A 14,427-nucleotide genomic window follows, 5' to 3' on the forward strand; every position below is an offset into this window, starting at 1 on the left:
CTAATGAGCTTTTCAAGCCTAATATACTACTCCCAGGGCTGTTCCATGAGGACATAAATCCTCTTATGTCTTCCTGAAGAAAAGGAACAAAAGCCAGTTCTCTTGCTTTTTTTTTTTTTTTTTTGACACAGGGTCACTCTTTGTCATCCAGGCAGGAGTAGCACAGTGGCATGAACATGGCTCACTGCAACCTTGACATCCCTGGCTCAAGAGATCAACCTCAGTGGGAGTGGGAGTAGCTGGGACCCTGGGCACATGCTTGGCTAATGTTTGTATTTTTGTAGAGACGGGGTTTTGCCATGTTGCCCAGGCTGGTCTTGAACTCCTGGGCTCAGGCGATCCATCCACCCTGGCCTCCCAAAGTGCTGGCATTATAGATGTGAGCCACCATGCCCAGCCTACTTCTGCTCTTTCTAACTGCATCTGCAAACTACACTGATAGGCTTTCTAGCAGAAAAGTTTTTAAATGACCAACATTTTTACATGAGCCTTTTATACCAGTGGGCATATGTTTCAAGAGAAATGAAGACTACAGCTTAGTTCACAGAAGGAAATCAAATGCTTCTACAGCCAAGAAAGAAATGCAAATCAATTCTTCATTTGAGAACAGTAAAAACAAAGATAAGTAAAAGTCAAACTCAATTTAATTGAAGGGGTCCTTTATCTTTCGGCTTACTTTTCTATTTTTTTTTTTTTTTTTTTGAGATGTAATCTTGCTCTGTTGCTCAGGCTGGAGTGCAGTGGCGTGATCTAGGCTTACCACAACCTCTGCTTCAAGCGATTCTCCTGCCTCAGCCTTCCAAAGTAGCTGGGACTACAGGCGCATGCCACCATGATAGGCTAATTTTTTTATTTTTAGTAGAGATGGGTTTCATGATGTTGCAGGCTGGTTTCGAACTCCTGACTTTGTGATCCACCCACTGTGGCCTCCCAAAGCGCTGGGATTCCAGGCCTGAGCCACCTCGCCCAGCCCTCTGCTTAGTTTTCTTTCTAAATGATTAGCAATTAGCAAAAATGGATGAACTGATTTGAATCCCATTTCTCAATGGCCCTGGCAGAGATGCTTACAGGTAACCAGACTTAAAGAATACTGGCAGCGGATACTATGTGTGTGTAGATGGCCCTGAAACAGGATGCAAAAGCAAAGACACAATCACTGGTCTTCAAATTATTGAGCTACTTGCTCCCACCCACAATTTCCAAGTTCATTCTAGACCCCTACCTAAAATACAAAAATGTTTCAGGGTGCCTAACAAAAATTTTACACCCCAGGAGGCCTTTATTACTACTTACTAACAACTGTTTGAATTTGCTGTCCAGCTTGTTCTAAACAGACTCTCATCTCATCCACACCACCATAGTGCCAACACCAGTTCTAGGGGAAGATGGAAAAAATGGTTCTGGGACATCAGGTGTGGGCAACTGGAAACTCTGAAAAGCTCAAAGCTGTGTACTAATCTCCATTTTACTGAGACCATCCACTTTTCCCTTGACAGGGGTGATTCTAACGTGCCATGTCCCTGTGGCATGGGCAGTGGCAGTGTTTGAAGTGTGGTAGAAAGGGGACTAGGCTAACAGCCAAGGGGGCTGGGCTCCTATCTTAGTTCTGTCAGTCTGAGACCTTGGCCAAGTCACACTACCCCTTTCTGGCCCGTTTCCTCATCAGTAAAATGCATGGCTCAGGGTAGAAAATCTCTAAGAAACTTGCCTGCTATAATGATGATCCTTAGTAAGGGAAAAAAGAAGTGAAGGAGCTCATTTAACTCTCTTTTCATCTTCAAAAAAAAATTACAGGCCGGGTGCGGTAGCTCACACCTGTAATCCCAGCACTTTGGGAGGCTGAGGCAGGCAGATGACCTAAGGTTGCGAGTTTGAAATCAGTCTGACCAACATGGAGAAACCCCATCTCTACTAAAAATACAAAATTAGCTGGGCGTGGTGGTGCATGCCTGTAATCCCAGCTACTTGGGAGGCTGAGGCAGAACTGCTTGAACCCGGGAGGTGGAGGGCGGTGAGCCGAGATCACACCATTGCACTCCAGCCTGGGCAACAAGAGCAAAACTCTGTCACACACACAAAAGTAATAATTAAAAAAATAACGGATACATGACATTCTGTCAATACATACTGCCAAATTAATTTTTTGTTTGGTTTTCGGTTTTTGAGACGGAGTCTCACTCTATTGCTCAGATGGGAGTGCAGTGGCACCATCTCAGCTCACTGCACCCTCCACCGCCCCGGTCCAAGTGGTTCTCCTGCCTCAGCCTCCCAAGCAGCTGGGATTACAGGTGCCCACCACCACGCCTGGCTAATTTTTGTGTTTTTAGTAGAGACAGGGTTTTGCTACGTTTGCTAGGCTGGTCTTGAACTCCTGACCTCAGGTGATCAGCCTACCTGGGCCTCGAAAAGTGCTGAGATTATAGGCGTTGAGCCACCGCACCCGCCAGTCAAATTAAAATTTTAAAGAGCCACAGATGTACTATCTGTCTTGAAAGACAATATGACCTGTTAGCGCCAGGTAACTCAGGATTATTGACTACCTTTCTCAAGGCCCTTTCCACTCCACAGCTGTCACGCCTGCTGAAGGATAGAGTTTCCAGGTCCCTTGAAAACACCTGAGAAACTGAGCCAGCTGGATATTCCTTAATCATATGTTCTCCAAAAGCTACAAAGACCTACTACATAAAGTCCTTGGTTGCAATGATATTTCCAATAATAGAAATAAGTTACATTATCCACATTCTACTCAGTTCCAAACATGGTCACTTGTTGGCTTGTATCTGAAGCACGAATCCAAGTGATAGAAAAGAGTTAACATGTCCAGTGGGGTTGAAATCATACACAAGTGCGAACATTAGCTCCCAAACTAAGCTGAGCTAGAGGTGGAGGGGCAATGGATCAACTGTAAAGAAGCAGGTCAGGACACCGCCTCTCCTTATATGCTGCCTAGAACGCCTTCTCTGACAGTTGCGGAACGCAAAAGGCAAGGCGCTTCAGGGATCAAACCTACTCGTAAAGGGGGACTCTGAGGCCCAAAGAGAAAGTAACTTGCCCAGAGTGACGCAGTAAGGCCCCACCTCCCCTCGAAGCCAACGGCGATGACATCCAGGCGAGGGATTACGGAACCACCACAGCCTGGGCCAGCGGAAGGGGACGGGACGCCACGACGAGTAGGGCGGCTTGCCGCCTCAAGACCCTCATCGCCGCCAGGGGTGTCTCTTCTGCTGGAGGAGCCTCCCACCGGGCCACAGCACAGCAGCGCTACCCACCGCAGGACAAAACTGCCCCGCAATCTTCCCCGGCCGCGGGGCTCCAGGGCCTTCAGGACGCCACTCCCACTATCACCCCAGAGGGTGAATTGCGGTGAGAACCGAAACCGGCCTCACCTCTACCCCCGTGGCCCCTTCTCGGGACTGCAAGTCTGAATGTGGACACCCCAAGGGCCTAACTGCCCCTTTCCACTTGAGGCACTCACCAGGGACAGCAGCCAGCAGCGGCGCGACAGCAACAGTAGGGAGCGTGACGGGGGGCGGGGCTAAGCACGAGTGAGAGCCCGCCAGGCCCCGCCCATAACGTCAAAACGGTCGGCAAGCCCCGCCCTCGCGCGACGCTTGCTGGGACTTGTAGTGCTCAGGTGACCCGGCCCCAGGCGTGATCAGCTGCCCTTGAGGGCTCTCCTGAGTCCTGGACAGCTCTTCTAAGTCCTGGGCAGTGATCTCACCCAAAGAAATCTATTTCATCCCCTGGAAGGAGCTGTTCACTTTTTTTTTTCTTTTAAACTTTGAGGCGTGAGAATAGCTTGAACTTGGCAAAGGGTACAGTGAGCCGAGATCGCGCCGCTGCAATCCAGGCTGGGCGTGATCTCTTTTTTTTTTTCTTTTTCTGTCGTCCAGGTTGGAGTGCAGTGGCGCAAACTCGGCTCAATGCAGCCCGGACCTCCCTGGCTCAGGTGATCCTCCCACTTCAGTCTCTTGAGTAGCTGGGACAACCATGGTGGTCACTTGGTGCTTGCCACCACGCCAGGCTAATTTTTGTATTTTTAGTAGAGACAGGGTTTTGCCATGTTGCCCAATCTGGTCTTGAAATCCTGGGCTCAAAAGATCCACCCACCTCTGCCTCCCAAACTGTTGGGATTACAGACCTGAGTCACTGCGCCCTGAACGAGAAAGCTTTATACATTTGAAGGGCCATTAAGAGGTCATCTTCTGCTTCAGGTAATGGAGGATGAAGCAGAAAAAAAATAAAAATAAAAAAAAATAAGAGGTCATCTTCATTATTCTCCTGGCTTCACTGAACACTACTTCACTGAGTCTTTTTTATGTTTTTGAGACAGGGTCTTACTCTGTCGCCCAGGCTGGAGGGTAGCCTCGAGATCTCAGCTCACTGCACGCTTTGCCTCCCAAGTTCAAGCTATTCTCATGCCTTAGGTTCCCAAGTATCTGGGATTACAGGTGCATTACCACCACGCATGGCTCTTTTTTTTTTTTTTTTGGTATTTTTAGTAGAGACAGAGTTTCACCATGTTGGCCAGGCTGGTCTTGAACTCCTCACCTCAAACAATCCGCCCACCTCGGCATCCCAAAGCGCTGGGATTACAGGTATAAGCCAAGGGTCTTTCTTTTTTTTTTTTTTTTTTTGAGATGGAATCTCGCTCTGTTGCCCAGGCTGGAGTGCAGTGATACTATCTCAGCTGATGGCAACTGCCACCTCCTGGGTTCAAGCGATTCTTCTGCCTCAGCCTCCAGAATAGCTGGGATTGCAGACACCCACCACCACACCCGGCTGATTTTTGTATTTTTAGTAGAGACAGGGTTTCACCATTTTGGCCAAACTGGTCTTGAACTCCTGACCTCAGGTCATCCACCTGCCTCAGCCTCCCAAAGTGCTGGGATTACGTGCATGGGCCACCACACCCCGCCCAAGGGTCTTATTAACAGATGAGACCCGAAGGAGATCAATTCAAGATGGCCTACCACTAACAGCTCAGGATTGTAGCTCTCAGTGAAAGCTCAGAGAACGAGACGACGCCACATCTTTAGACGAATTTTTGTCACTCACCGATTAGCCGATTCCCAGTGGAGGAGCCCCACGGGTCGCCAGCGTGACTCTTGTGGCCGCCTAGTGGTTTTGCCGGCGTCTGGGCGCAGCAGCTCTTCACGCAGAGCCAACGGGACTGCTTCCCCTACTGATTGGAGTTTGGAGCTCCGGGAAGTCAGAGCCGCTTGTTGCGGACTCAAGAGGGAAACCAGACCAGAGATTCCCAGGCAGAAGAGCACCATCAGTCTTATCGCTGCTATTTAGGCTGCCACAGTGGGTTGCTCGCATCCCAGCACTGGGAATCAATAAGTCGGATGTCGACTCAGAAACCTAATTAGAAAGGCGGTTCATCTACAATGAAGGGAAAAAAACAGCCTAAGAAGGCCTAGTATACTCAAAATCAGAACCCATCAGCAACGGAACAAGCCCTATTGGAAAAGGACTCATCAGCAACCGAACAAGCCCTGATGGAAAAGGGCTCATCAGTAACGGAGCAAGCCCTGATGGAAAAGGACTGTGTTCCATTATCTGAAGTAGGCTTTAAAAGGTGGATGATAAGAAACTTCTGGGAGTTAAAGGAACTTGTTCTAACCCAATGTAAAGAAACTAAGAACTTGGAAAAAAGGTTAGATGAAATGTTGAAAAGAACAGACAATATAGAGAGGAATACAAATGAACTTATGGAGTTGAAAAATACAACACGAGAACTTAGTGAAATATGTACAAGCTTAAACAGCCGAATGGATCAAGCAGAAGAAAGGGTATCAGAGGTCGAAGACCAACTTAATGAAACAAAACGACAAGACAAGAATAGAGAAAAAAGGATAAAAAGGAATGAGCAAAGTCTCCAAGCAATATGGGACTATGTGAAAAGACCTAATATACGCTTGATTGGTGTACCTGAATGTGACGGAGAGAATGAAGTCAAGCTGGAAAATACTCTCCAGGACATTATCCAGGAAAATTTTCCTAATTTAGCAAAGCAGGACACTGTTCAACCCCAGGCAATACAGAGAACACCACAAAGATATGCCTCAAGAAGACCAACCCCAAGGCACATAATCGTTAGATTCACCAAGATCGAAACGAAGGAGAAAATATTAAGGGCAGCCAGAGAGGAAGATCAAGTTACCCATAAAGGTAAGCCTATTAGGCTTACAGCAGATCTCTCAATGGAAACCCTACAAGCTAGAAGAGAGTGGGGGCCAATATTCAATATACTTAATCAACAGAATTTCATATCCTGCCAATTTAAGTTTTACATTTGAAGGAAAAATAAAATCTTTTAGGAACAAGCAAGTACTCAGAGATTTTATTACCACCAGGCCTGCTTTACAAGAACTTCTAAAAGAAGCATTATACACAGAAAGGAACAACCAGTATGACCCTTTCTAAAAATACACCAAAAAGTAAAGAGCATTAACATAAAGAAGAATTTTTATCAACGAAAGGACAAGAGAGCCAGTTAATATCAAATGGCAGCAACCCTAAATTTAAATCGACCAAATCTCCCAATCAAAAGATACAGACACTCAAAATAAAGGGTTGGAAAAAAAAAATACCAACCAAATGGAGAGCAAAAATAAATAAGAAGCAGGAGTTGCAATTTTCACATTTGACAAAATAGATTTCAAAGCTACAAGGATATAAGGGTAAAAGGATTAATGTAATAATAAGAGATCTTAACACCCAGATACATAAGACCCATAATGAGATTTAGATTCAACGAGACAGAAAATTGATAATGATATCCGGGACTGGAACTAAGATCCAGAACAAATAAACTCAATAGAGCTCTCCATTTTAAACATACAAAATATACATTATCCACAAAATCTAACGATATATCTAAAGATATACAAAGACTCAAAACAAGGGGATGGAAAAAAACTCACCAACCAAATGGAGAGCAAAAATAAATAAATAAAAAGCAGGAGTTGTAATTCTCACACTTAATAAAATAGATTTCAAATCTACAAGGATGCAAGGGTAAAAGGATTAATGTAACAATAAGACATCTTAACACCCAGATACATAAGACACATAATGAGATTTAGATTCAACGAGACAACAAATTGATAACGATATCCAGGACTTGAACTCAGAGCCAGAACAAATAAACACAATAGAGGTTTCCATTTTAAACACATAAAATATGCATTAACCACTTTAAACACTCAAAATACTGATCAGCCATTATTGAAACCCATTTTAGAAATGAAGTAATATTCCTTTTTCCCTCTTTTTCTTTTTTCCCCTTCTTTTTCTCTTTTTCCCTCAAAAAAAAAAAAAAAAAAAACAGATGAGACCCTCTTTGGCTGTTAGACATGCCTCCCACCTGTCTTAAAGGAGACAAAGCAATCTTCCTGGGTCCCCTTGTTTGTGTTTGTGTTTTTTTTTTTTTTTTTTTTTTGAGATGGAATCTTGATTTGTTACCCAGGCTGCAGTGCAATGGCACAATCTTGGCTCACTGTAACCTCCGCCTCCCGGGTTCAAGCGATTATCCTGCCTCAGCCTCCCGAGTAGCTGGGATTACAGGCATCCCCCACCATGCCCAGCTAATTTTTGTATTTTTAGTAGAGACAAGGTTTCACCATGTTGGTCAGACCGGGTTTGTGGGTTTTATCATTCTCTATTAAGAAATCTTTTTTTTTTTTTTTTTTGAGACAGAGTCTCACTCTGTCGACAGGTGCCAAGCTGGAGTGCAGTGGCACAATCACTGCAACCTCTGCCTCCCGGGCTCAAGCAATTCTCCTGCCTCAGCCTCCCGAGTAGCTGGGACTACAGGCACACGCCACCATGCCTAGCTAATTTTTTTTTTGTATTTTTAGTAGAGACAGGGTTTCATCACGTTGGTCAGGATGGTCTTGATCTCTTGACTTCGTGATCCACGCCCCCTCGGCCTCCCAAAGTGCTGGGATTACAGGCTTGAGCCACTGCGGCCAGCCAGAAATGATTTTTTAGAGTTAATTCTGTTGGCGTAGTGTTCTTAGTTAAGAATAAACTCTGCTGGACATGGTGGCTCACCCCTGTAATCCCAGTGCTTGGGGAGGCCAAGGCTGGTGGATCACCTGAGGTCAGGAGTTCGAGACCAGCCTGACCAGCATGGATAAACACTGTCTTTACTAAAAATACAAAATTAGCCAGGCCAGGTGCAGCATGCTTGTAATATCAGCTACTTTAGAGGCTGAAGCAGAAGAATTGCTTGGACCCGGGAGGTGGAGGTTGTAGTGAGCCAAGATCGTGCCATTGCACTCCAGACTGGGCAACAAGAGTGAAACTCCATCTTAAAAAAAAAAAAAAAAAAGAATAAACTCATGGCCAGGCATGGTGGCTCACACCTGTAATCCCAACACTTTGGGTGGCCGAGGTGGAAGATCTCTTGAGCCCAGAAGTTTCAGATCAGCATGGACAAGATGGGGAGACCCCATCTCTACAAAAAAATTTAAAAATTAGCCGGGCGTGGAGGTGTGCGCCTATAGTCCCAGCCAGTCAGGAGGTTGAGGTGGCAGGATCACTTGAGCCTGGGAGGTGGAGGCTACAATCACACCACTGCACTCCAACCTGTGAGACAGCGTGAGACCCTGTCTCAAAACAAAAGAGTAAACTCAGTAAGAAAAGAATTCCGCTAAGTTAGAACCCTGACTATCTAATTACCCTGGCCTGCCTTCAACAAGAGTCCTGTCAGTTTAACAAGAACCATCTTGTTAAACCGTCGGTTTAACAACCATCTCCTTTTAGTAATTTTCCATCCGGTGACCCCTCACTCTGCTTGTTGGCTATAAATCCCACTTGTCCTTATTGTATTCAGAGTGGAGCATAATCTCCCCTTTTGGTCCTGAATAAATTCTTCCTTGCCATTTTAACAAGTGGTAGAATATTTTTTTCTTTAACATCCAGAATATGTTAAACACTGTACATGCTATCTATGGAAGATTAAATTCAAAAGTGCCCCTTCTTCCACTGTCTAAATGTGGAAAGAAATTTTTCTGTGCCATTTAACCAGAAAATTTATAGCTGTGAAGCAGCTCTAGATTTCAGGCAGGGAATGAGCATTCCTAATCTGCTTCCCCACAAGACTGGTGGCATTCAACTGAGATGAATGGATGGTGGGGAATGATGAGTAAACCAGGAAGTGGGTCATCTGTCTAAGTTCAAATCACCTTCTGAGTTACCAAAATAATATCTTCCATTTAAACTCTATCTGCAGGGACAATTGCCCTCAGGATCCTGGATACATTTCCCTTAATTTTACTTATTAGATTTTCTAAAAGCACTGAGAACAAAAACCATTTGCACCCACACAGCTTATTGTCTATATTAAATGGTAACTATTTCAGTAAATTAAAAATGAAGGTCAAGGCTGGACATGGTGGTGAGTGCCTGTAATCACAGCTACTTGGGAGGCTGAGGAAGAAGAATCGATTGAACCCGGGAGACAGAGATTGCATTGAGCTGATATTGTGCCACTGCCCTCCAGCCTGGGCGACAGAGGGAGACTGCATCTCAAAAATAAACAAACAAACAAAAAACTCAGCTTCCGGAGTAGCTGGGATTACAGGTGTGTGCCATCATGCCTGGCTAATTTTTGTATTTTTAGTAGAGACAGGGTTTCACCGAGTTGGTCAGACTGGTCTTGAACTCCTGACCTGGTGATCCACCGGCCTCAGCCTCCCAAAATGCTGGGATTACAGGCATGAGACACTGGGCAGAGCCAATTTTTAATTTTAATTAATTAATTAATTAATTTAGAGATGGAGTCTTGCTCTGTCACCAGGCTGGACTGCAGTCTCATGATCTCCGCTTACTGCAACCTCCACCTCCCAGTTCAAGCAATTCTCCTGCCTCAGCCTCCCGAGTAGCTGGGACTACAGGTGCACACCACCCTGCCTGGCTAATATTTGTATTTTAGTAAAGACAGGGTTTCACCATGTTGGCCAGGATGGTCTTGATGTTTTGATCTTGTGATCCGCCCTGGTCAGCCTCCCAAACTGCTGGGATTACAGGTGTGAGCCACCGTGCCTGGCCCGGGGAAGCACTTTTATTATTTGCATTTTATAGAGGAGAAAAGTGAGGCTTAGAGACATACAATTATTTTCCCACACTCAAGCAGCTAATAAGTGCCATCAGAAGGATTTAAACAAAGCATTTTGTCTCTAGTACTGTCCACTTCACTTTTTTTTTTTAAGAGACAGTGTCAGAGGCGTTTGAACCAGAGTGACTTCATCTTGAATAGGGGCTGGCTAAAATAAGGCTGAGACCTATTGGTCTGCATTCCCAGGAGGTTAGGCATTCTTAGTCACAGGATGAGATAGGAGATTGGCACAAGATACAGGTCATAAAGGCCTTGCTGATAAAACAGTTTGCAGTAAAGAAGCCAGCCAAGCCGGGCGCAGTGGCTCACGCCTGTAATCCCAGCACTTTGGGAGGCCGAGGCGGGTGATCACAAGGTCAAGAGATCGAGACCATCCTGGTGAACATGGTGAAACCCCGTCTCTACTAAAAATACAAAAAATTAGCTGGGCATGGTGGTGCGTGCCTGTAATCCCAGCTACTCGGGAGGCTGAGGCAGGAGAATTGCGTGAACCCAGGAGGCGGAGGTTGCGGTGAGCCGAAATCGCGCCATTGCACTCCAGCCTGGGTAACAAGAGCGAAACTCCATCTCAAGAAAAAAAAAAAAAAAAAAGAAGCCAGCCAAAACCCACCAAAACCAAGATGGTGATGAAGGTGACCTCTGGTCGTCCTCACTGCTCATTATACTCTAATTATAGTTCATTAGCATGCTAAAAGACCCTCCTAACAGCGGCATGACAGCTTACAAATGCCATGGCAACGTCATGATGTTAAGTTATATGGTCTAAAAAGGAGAAAAACTCTCAGTTCCAGGAATTTCTCACCCCTTTCCCTTGTTTAGCATATAATCAAGAAATAACTGACCGGGCACAGTGGCTCATGCCTGTAATCCCAGCACTTTGGGAGGCCGAGGTGAGTGGATCACAAGGTCAGGAGATCGAGATCATCCTGGCTAACACAATGAAACCTAAATTCTACTAAAAATATAAAAAATTAACTGGGCTTGGTGGCAGGTGCCTGTAGTCCCAGCTACTTGGGAGGCTGAGGCAGAAGAATTGCTTGAACCTGGGAGGTGGAGATTGCAGTGAGCTGATATTGCACCACTGCACACCAGCCTGGGTGACAGAGGGAGACTACATCTCAAAAAAGAAGAAAAAAGAAAGAAAGAACCATAAAAATATCCGACCAGGCCAGACACAGTGGCTCATGGCTGTAATCCCAGCACTTTGGGAGGCCAAGACAGGCGGATCACCTGAAGTCAGGAGTTTGACGAAACCAGTCTGACCAACACGGAGAAACCCTGTCTCTACTAAAAATACAAAATATATGGTGGCACATGTCTGTAATCCCGGCTACTCAGGAGACTGAGGCAGGAGAATCACTTGAACCCAGGAGGTGGAGGTTGCGGAGAGCCAAGATCGTGCCATTGCACTCTAGCCTGGGCAACAAGAGCAACACTCCATCTAAAAAACAAGCAAACCAAAAAAAAAAAAAAAAAAAGGCCGGGCACGGTGGTTTCTCCATGTTGCCCAGGCTGGTCTCGAACTCCTGGACTCAAGCAATCTGCTCGCCTTGGCCTCCCAAAGTGCTGGAATTACATACATGAGCCATAGTACCCAGACAATATATACATATATATATTTGAGACAGAGTCTTGCTCTGTCACTCAGCCTGGAGTGCAGTGGCAAGATCTTGGCTGACTGCCAACCTCTGCCTCCTGGGTTCAAGCGATTCTCCTGCCTCAGCCTTCTGAGTAGCTGGGATTACAGGCACCTGCCACCATGCCAGGCTAATTTTTGAATTTTTAGTAGAGACAGGGTTTTACCACATTGGCTAAGCTGGTCTCGAATTTCTGACATCAAGTAATCCACCCGCCTCAGCCTCCCAAAGTGCTGGGATTACAGTCATGAGCTACCACACCCTTCCAATGAGGGCACTTTCTATGCAACTTGTCTGAGGGCCATCTATACCAAGATGAGGATGCCTTAAAAACAGCCATGTTGTTTCCTTACAGGGCAAAAAGGAAAAAAAAAAAAAAACCCACAACATTCATGAACAGAGAAAGTTGTTTCCCCAGAAGGTGGAGCAAAAAGAGGATGAAGAAGAAAGGCAAAATAAAAACAGAAACCTGCCTGAAATCCCAGACCTTTGGGAGGCTGAGGCAGGTGGATCGCCTGAGGTCAGGAGTTTGAGACCAGCCTGGCCTGGCAAAACTTCATCTCTACCAAAAACACAAAAAAATTAACTAGGTATGGTGGTTCACACCTGTAATCCCAGCACTTTGGGAGGCCAAGGCGGGTGGATCACCTGAAGTCAAGAGTTCAAAACCAGCTCAGCCACATGTTAAAACCTCGTTTCTACTAAAAATACAAAAATTAGCCAGGCAGGTGGCGGGCACCTGTAATCCCAGCTACTCAGGAGGCTGAGGCAGGAGAATTGCTTGAATCCAGGAGGTGGAGGTTGAAGTGAGCCAAGATCATGTCGCTGCACTCCAGCCTGGGTGACACAGTGAGACTCCATCTCGAAAAACAAAAACACAAACCAAAAAAACCCAGAAAGTTGGAAACTCCACTGCTCATGGATTGGCAGTCCCCTATTCAGGGGCTCTTTCAGCCCCATCAGATACGGTTACACATCAAAATGGAGAGGACTCAGAAGAGGTGCTTGGGAGCAGTTTATATTTCGATTTCACTTATAACAGAGTGTGTGGAAGAAGAGGTAGTGGACCCTATGACCCCACTGCAAGGCCTTAAGCAAGCCATCTCATTTTCCTGGACCTCAGTTTTCTCATTCAAAAACAGGACAAATGTCATGGGGTCTCTAAGAACTCTTCTGATTTAAAAGAAGCCCGATTCTGTGATTATACATACAGAATCTATCTTTAGAATCTCTCTTCTAAAATATTCTCTCATGTATTGCAAACTTAAAGCAAAAAAAAAAAAAAAAAAAAAAAATTGGGGGTATGCAAAATTTCACCTAAGCATCCTTGCCTCCTTCCCACTCCTTACCTCATCCCTGGTACACATATCAAGACTTTATTTTGGCTGGGCACGGTGACTCACACCTGTAATCCCAACATTTTAAGATCCTGTCTCTACAAAATTTTGTTTTTGTTTTTGTTTAAAGAAAAGAAAAAAAAACGTAGCCAGGCATGGCGGTAAGAGCCTATAATCCTAGCTACTCAGGAGGACTGCTTGAGCCCAGGAGTTTGAGGCTTCAGTGAGTTGTGAGTTATGCCACTTTACTCCAGCCCAGGCCACAGAGCAAGATTCCATCTCGAAAAAAATAAAATTATTTTGACTGGCACAGGAAGAAAGGGCTTCTAGGAGGGACCTTGGTTCAGGGAGCAGAAGCAGGATCTTTGTTTCATTACTTAAAGGAAAAACCCCAAGTTGAGAAAAGGCTGTGTGTCAAGTGCAGAGCAAACAACCTTGTGGGGCTTTACTGTTGTTTTACTATTTATTTATTTAGTCAGGTGGGTGCCTTAGGAACAAAACAACAATGAAAACAACAGGGTTGGACCTGGATTTTGCCACATACTTGAGCCTCTGAGTTAGAACTCATAGGACATGGTCCAAATTTTTTGACAACTAGGACCCTCCATCACTCTGCTTCAGTTTTTCATGCCCAGGCCCAGTAAGTCCCTCAGTGTTTACCTTGTGGATTTGTCTGTTTCAGGTTTGCCAGGCACAGATCACTGCTACTCTCTGCTTTCCTGGCTGTCATTCGGGTTGAAGCTTGCTTTGCTCTACAGTGAGGGCAGCTCCACTGTTTGCTGTATTCACCCTGCGTTTGCTCCTGTCATCAGCTCCGAAAGGACATTAGTGCCAGGCTCTGGCCTATGAGCTCCGGTTGCAGCCTCTCATAAATAACCAGCTGTCAGTGATTTTAATGGAAACCCTTTGAAAGCCGTAAATCTTTGCTGCTCTCTCCTGCATCCTCTCCCTCATTTCCATCACAATATCACTCCTGAGGGACCTGAGACCAAACAGGAGCCAGGCAGAGCAGATTGGTAGGACGCTGGGGAAAGAAAACAGTGGGATGGGGGAGGAGAACAGAGCTGCGACAGTTGGTCTTAGGGAAGCATCTGCTGGGTGACCAGTTGATGATGGTCACCTTACCCCTCAGGGCCTGGGAGACAGGGAGGGGCATCACAGCACGGGGCTACCTGCAGGGAAAAGAGAAGAGGACTGATTGAATGGCAGGGAGGTTTCTGGAAGAGCAGCAGATGGGCCACTGGTTTCACCTTGGGCCCTCTGTTCACTCTGGGGTGACTGTAAGCACCACGTGGCAGGCTTCCAGGGTCGGCTTGGGGCT

General features: G+C 45.7%; 1 protein-coding gene across 10 annotated transcripts in view; it reads right to left on the bottom strand.

Annotated features, from left to right (window-relative positions):
* Positions 1-14,427, bottom strand: part of CALCOCO2 (calcium binding and coiled-coil domain 2) — a 41,260-nt gene that overhangs the window by 25,853 nt on the left and 980 nt on the right. For 9 of the 10 annotated variants that reach the window (XR_620274.5, XR_013535877.1, XR_013535876.1 and 6 more), the window contains exon 1: positions 3,476-3,547. The gene's annotated coding sequence lies outside the window, so the exon portion shown is untranslated. Of the gene's footprint in view, positions 1-3,475; positions 3,548-13,766; positions 14,279-14,427 lie in introns of those variants that run through there. The other variant, XM_078374248.1, reaches the window with a different exon arrangement.

This window comes from Callithrix jacchus, chromosome 5, assembly GCF_049354715.1.
Source record: "Callithrix jacchus isolate 240 chromosome 5, calJac240_pri, whole genome shotgun sequence".
In the NCBI taxonomy this organism is placed as follows: Eukaryota; Metazoa; Chordata; class Mammalia; order Primates; family Cebidae; genus Callithrix; species Callithrix jacchus.